General features: G+C 41.7%; 1 protein-coding gene across 1 annotated transcript in view; it reads left to right on the top strand.

Annotated features, from left to right (window-relative positions):
• The first annotated feature begins 219 nt into the window (after positions 1-219).
• Positions 220-6,634, top strand: part of sv2a (synaptic vesicle glycoprotein 2A) — a 74,956-nt gene continuing 68,541 nt past the window's right edge. The window contains exon 1 of the mRNA XM_060900413.1: positions 220-353. The gene's annotated coding sequence lies outside the window, so the exon portion shown is untranslated. The remainder of the gene's footprint in view (positions 354-6,634) is intronic.

The raw sequence follows: 6,634 nt of genomic DNA, 5'->3' as shown, positions 1-6,634 counted from the left end.
TCATAAAAATCAAAATTCACTCCAACACATGAGAACCGTGTAGAATTATTAGACATGTAGGATTTAATCATGATAATAACTCCTCATGTAAAAGGAATGGATGAACACTGACTGCGCCTTTGCGTCGTTGTCCCCCCGCTTCTGTGTCAGAATGGTACAGTCCTACGCTGGACTAGAGGAGGGAGGAGGGAAGTGGCGCTGGAGTAGGGGAGCGCGCTTCTCCTGTTACACCGGGAAACCGAGGCATTAAACACACAGCACACATTTACAGGCAAACACTCCATTCCCAAATAAATCAATCCTCAAGGAGACATTAACACGAAGACATAAGCAAAAGGACATCAAAAATCCAGGTAAGTGTTAATCAGAGGATGGGTAATGAGCAGGACAGGACAGGACAGTGGAGGCTATATTACTGCATTTATTATTAAACAATACAATTCTACTCTAGAAATAAGAGCAGAAGTAGAGGAAAGCTCTTGATTTGATTTTGAAACAAAACAAAACAAAAAAGGTCTCTTAATAATAATCATAACAACAATAATAACAGTGATGATCCAGAAGATGAAGAATAATTCTGCTTGTGTAACTGATCCATTTCCTCCTAACTGCATTTCATTTCTGAGCATGATATCATCCTTGTGTTCTTGTTTACACACCTTTCTGATTGAGTAATAAACGAAACAGGTTGTTTTATGGCATTAATTGGAGAGAAGCCTGAGCCTCGCCCCTTCCCTCACCTTCACACTGGGGCAAAATGTCGAGCTGAAAACCTCCCGAACTGCTGCTCTGTTGTGCGTCTGTGGTTATAACGCGCCATTAGGACTGGATTTGTGTGTGTCATGCTGGAAAATGCGTCTTTTTTTTTTTTTTTTGGTTGGTCGTCATGACGCGAGCAATGACCTTGCAGCAGCAGCAGAAGAAGAAGATGATGAAGAAGATGGATGGACGGATTGATTGCTTTCCATCATAGATGCATTTTAAAAAATGTTGGCCATTTTGGTTTGCAGTTGTGCAGCCAAAAGACAAATGACTTCTAGAGATGGATTGGATATGTAGAGATGGAGTGGAGAAGTAGGGCTGTAGAGATGGAGTAGAGCTGTAGAAATGGAGATGTAGAGATGGAGTGGAGCTGTAGAAATGGAGATGTAGAGATGGAGTGGAGCTGTAGAGATGGAATGGAGAAGTCAGGCTGAAGAGATGGAGTGGAGATGTAGGGCTGTTGAGATGGAGTGGAGCTGTTGAGGTGGAGATGTAGAGATGGAATGGAGCTGTGGAGGTGGAGTGGAGAAGTAGGGCTGAAGAAATGGAGTGGAGCTGTAGAGATGGAGTGGAGATGTAGAGGTGGAGATGTAGAGCTGGAGTGGAGATGCAGAGATGCTGTAGAGATGGAGTGGAGATGTAGAGATGGAGTGGAGATGTGGAGCTGTAGAGATGGAGTGGATATATGGAACTGTAGAGATGGAGTGGAGCTGTAGAGATGGAGTGGAGATGTGGAGCTGTACAGATGGAGTGGAGATGTGGAGCTGTAGAGATGGAGTGGATATATGGAACTGTAGAGATGGAGTGGAGCTGTAGAGATGGAGTGGAGATGTGGAGCTGTACAGATGGAGTGGAGATGTGGAGCTGTAGAGATGGAGTGGAGCTGTAGAGATGGAGTGGAGATGTGGAGCTGTAGAGATGGAGTGGAGCTGTAGAGATGGAGTGGAGATGTGGAGCTGTAGAGACGGAGTGGAGATATAAATCTGTAGAGATGGAGTGGAGATGTGGAGCTGTAGAGATGGAGTGGAGCTGTAGAGATGGAGTGGAGATGTGGAGCTGTAGAGACGGAGTGGAGATATAAATCTGTAGAGATGGAGTGGAGATGTGGAGCTGTAGAGATGGAGTGGAGATGTGGATCTGTAGAGATGGAGTGGAGATGTGGAGCTGTAGAGACGGAGTGGAGATATAAATCTGTAGAGACGGTGTGGAGATGTGGAGCTGTAGAGATGGAGTGAAGATGTGGAGCTGTAGAGATAGAGTGGAGATGTTGAGCTGTAGAAATGGAGTGGATATGTGGAGTTGTAGAGATGGAGTGGATATGTGGAGCTGTAGAGACGGAGTAGATATGTGGAGCTGTAGAGACGGAGTGGAGATGTGGAGCTGTAGAGACGGAGTGGAGATGTGGAGCTGTAGAGACGGAGTGGAGATGTGGAGCTGTAGAGACGGAGTGGAGATGTGGAGCTGTAGAGACGGAGTGGAGATGTGGAGCTGTAGAGACGGAGTGGAGATGTGGAGCTGTAGAGACGGAGTGGAGATGTGGAGCTGTAGAGACGGAGTGGAGATGTGGAGCTGTAGAGACGGAGTGGAGATGTGGAGCTGTAGAGATGGAGTGGAGCTGTAGAGATGGAGTGGAGATGTGGAGCTGTAGAGATGGAGTGGAGACATAAATCTGTAGAGACTGAGTGGAGATGTGGAGCTGTGGAGATGGAGTGGAGATATAAAGTTGTAGAGATGGAGTGGAGATGTGGAGCTGTAGAGATGGAGTGGAGCTGTAGAGATGGAGTGGAGCTGTAGAGATGGAGTGGAGACATAAATCTGTAGAGATGGAGTGGAGCTGTGGAGATGGAATGGACATATAAAGCTGTATCGATGGAGTGGAGATGTAGGGCTGTAGAAATGGAGTGGAGATGTAGAGCTGTGGAGATGTAGGGCTGTAGAGATGGAGTGGAGCTGTTGAGGTGGAGCTGTAGAGATGGAGTCGGGATGCAGTCATGATTCATTGGCAGATTGGTGGATGGAGGATGAAGAACGTACCAATGGCTGTGTCTTCTGCTGAAGTGGCAGTGCACTTACTGAATGCAGTGCATGTGAATAACAGTGAATGAGTTCATGGTTGGGGCGGCACGGTGGTGTAGTGGTTAGCGCTGTCGCCTCACAGCAAGAAGGTCCGGGTTCGAGCCCCGTGGCCGGCGAGGGCCTTTCTGTGTGGAGTTTGCATGTTCTCCCCGTGTCCGCGTGGGTTTCCTCCGGGTGCTCCGGTTTCCCCCACAGTCCAAAGACATGCAGGTTAGGTTAACTGGTGACTCTAAATTGAGCGTAGGTGTGAATGTGAGTGTGAATGGTTGTCTGTGTCTACGTGTCAGCCCTGTGATGACCTGGCGACTTGTCCAGGGTGTACCCCACCTTTCACCCGTAGTCAGCTGGGATAGGCTCCAGCTTGCCTGCGACCCTGTAGAACAGGATAAAGCGGCTACAGATAATGAGATGAGATGAGTTCATGGTTAACGTCACCTCATGCTGAAATAACATCTGGTGATGATAATGGGATTGCACATATTAGTGCACTGATTTCACTCAAATGATAAGCTCATGGTTTCCCATAACCAATTATATCGGCTAGTTACTTCCATTAGCAACCTTGTTTCTGATGATTTCATTCCCAGCGTAAATGTAACATCAAAATACTATCTTGAAGATACACAGTGTCCATCTTAAGCCAGGTTTACACTGAATGAAAGATTCTTTGATTTGTGATTTCTTCATTTTTGCATAACGGCCAATTTAGTGCCACTGAGACCAAACCCAGCCAAATCTCAGGGTCTGAACTCTGCTACGGATTAAAATCCACCAATATGAGGATGTCAAACTCATGGGTTACTACAAATATGCTAGTGGCGATGGCAAAATGCAAACAAAACATGCTAATGAGCATAAAAAATGTCCTTCTCAACTCAAACTAACAGCCTTTGTAGAGCCTGTTTTCTGCAGGAGAGGATTTCCTGATCACGCTGATTGATGACGCAAAGCAGGATGTAAAATAGTTATTTTATTTAGTTGCAGGTTTATGGTTGGAGGACTGCAAGTTGGCCTAGTGGTTAGCATGTTTGCCTTTTGACCAGGAGATTGTGAGTTCTACTTGCAATCAGGTCATACCAAAGACCTACTACCATCTGCACTCAAAAAAATAACTCGCTCAGTGAACGTAATAAAATTATGGAAAGTATTTCCACCCAAGTAAAATGCGTTAACTTAGCCAGAAACAATTTTGTTGAGTGACCTAAATGTCAACCGTGACATGTTGGACTTAGGTTCATGTAACAGACACCCATGTTGGTTTTTTTGAGTGTGGCAAGGTGCTGCAATACAAATTTGAGTAGGGAGTTGAACTGTCGCAGTTACCAGAGGACTAGCCACCCACTGTAACCCCAGTTATGTAATAGGCGAGAGGCTAAGGGCTATAGAAACGGAGACTGGCGCCACCCAATGTGCCTTAAGGGACTGGCTAGTACTTGGACTGCTTGGGAAGACCAGGTCCTGGCACGGGGAAGGACTTTGACTTTGTTTAGAGGACCTTCATCAATGATCTTAATCTGATGTCTTTGTTAGAGAATTCAGATAAGATTTTACTGGGATCTGTTTTCTTCTGCGGGATCTGTGTGGTGGTTGCCAGGGTTTCAAGGTCTGAGCAAAACATTTCCAAACCAACTACGTCTCAAAAACCACACAAAATGAAGACCTCAGACTAGTCCAAGAAATGTTGGTAGTACGTGACAGTACATTACATTATGGGCATTTAGCAAACGTTTTTATCCAGAGTGATGTACAATACACCCAGAGCAGCCTGGGGAGTAGTTGGGGGTTAGGTGTCTTGCTGAAAGGCACTTCAGCCATTTCTGCTGGTCCAGGGAATCAAACCAGCAACCTTTTGGTCCCACAGTTTTTTCTCTAACCATTAGGCCATGGCTTCCCCCATGAACAGTTATATAAACACAAGTCATTTTAATAATTTGACCTCACTGAGGTTTCTCTCGTGTTGTCTTGATATCCCAGATTTCTGAACTGTATTTGAGTGGAAAACCCCCCAAAACAATCAATCACTTTCATGATCAAATCAATTTCAGGAGATTTAAGTATATTATCAAATATGGAAATAAAAATGTACCATAACTATGTTCTATATATTCTTGTTTCATGCCATGTGATGACGTACAGTTCCGAAAGCAGCAGAAATAGTTCTGTAGGTCACAGATACACTGTGTGGTCTTCCACGTTCCCTTTGTTTGCCTTAGCCCATGTTTGCGGAAGTGGATTTGACTTAATTTAGATCATTTGCTTTAAAATAAGAACAGCTCGGACTATTTTCTAACTAGCGGTTTTGCTTTTTCACCCCAGAAACTTATTCCAAACTCGTGTTCTCAGCACCCTTGATTTTAATTGTACAGTTTTCAGAACAAGCAAGACATAATGTTCATTACCCAATTTAGAAGCAATGCTCATTTTCCCAACATATGAACCCTGAATCACATTACACATGCTCCTACTTAACACTTGTTCCAAACATTGATCTAATGGGCTCTTAGCGAACAGAACCGTCCAGATGTTCAGCAGCTTCATCTGCCTGCTTGTGCTCTTCTTGTTCACGGAACCCCTTTTTGAGATGATTCATTAATAATCTCAGCTCTCATGTTCATTTTGGTGAGATTTCTTGCTGTGCATTTTGTCCGTGCTGCGCTTATCTTGACCATGTAACCTTGAGAGGAACCCCCCTAAGGAGCCATCAAAATGGTTGTAGAAAGCAGTTTTAAGTTCCTCACAAGCAGAAAGTGCTTTGGTGGATGTATTGCTTCTTCCAGACGGATCCTGGAAATCACGTGACGCTCATCCAGTCGGCTGTTTATCAAAGCTAATTCTGGCATACTCTGGGTTTGCTCTGGGTTACGTCTGGAGATGTGATCACGAGTGGTAGATCAGGTCTGTTGGATTGGATTTGTAGGTAACTACATTAGATGGATATGATCCAAAACAGAACCTTGTTGTTTTAGAGGTATGGTTTAGTGCTGTGTCATATCTGTTATGCAGATTTAATGAAAATGAGGACATTGTTTGCCAAAATGGCGCCATTTTGGTTTATTTATTTATTTATTTTGAACATGTATAAAAAAAATGTATGTAACTATTTGTACATACAAAAGAAAGACAACGAGAAAGTGACAAAAAATAACTAAATAAAATAACATAAAGAGCTAAGACATTACAGTACACCGCACATTGTTCGAAAAAGGAGTGGGAAGAAGTACAATACTTTTTTAATTTCCCACCCCTTTTTAACTACCCCGAAATCCAAACTACATTAATACACCTATAAAAATATATACCATATATACACTTCATGAATATCTATGTAAATATATAATTACAAAAATATATACTACATACCATATATATATACACACTTCATAAATATCTATATGAATATATAATTACAAAAATATATACTACATACCATATATATATATACACACTTCATAAATATCTATATGAATATTTAATTACAAAAATATATACTACATACCATATATACACTACATAAATATCTATATAAATATATAATTACAAAAAAATATATATATACTATATACCATATATACACTTCATAAATATCTATATAAATATATAATTACAAAAAATATACTATATACCACATATACACTTCATAAATATCTATATAAATATATAATTACAAAAAAATATACTATATACCACATATACACTTCATAAATATCCATATAAATATATAATTACAAAAAAATATATATATACTATTTACCATATATACACTTCATAAATATCTATATAAATATATAATTACAAA

This window comes from Neoarius graeffei, chromosome 19 (assembly GCF_027579695.1).
Source record: "Neoarius graeffei isolate fNeoGra1 chromosome 19, fNeoGra1.pri, whole genome shotgun sequence".
Taxonomy (NCBI): domain Eukaryota; kingdom Metazoa; phylum Chordata; class Actinopteri; order Siluriformes; family Ariidae; genus Neoarius; species Neoarius graeffei.
Note: the sequence above shows the minus strand (reverse complement) of the source record. Positions and strands in the feature narration are given on the sequence as shown.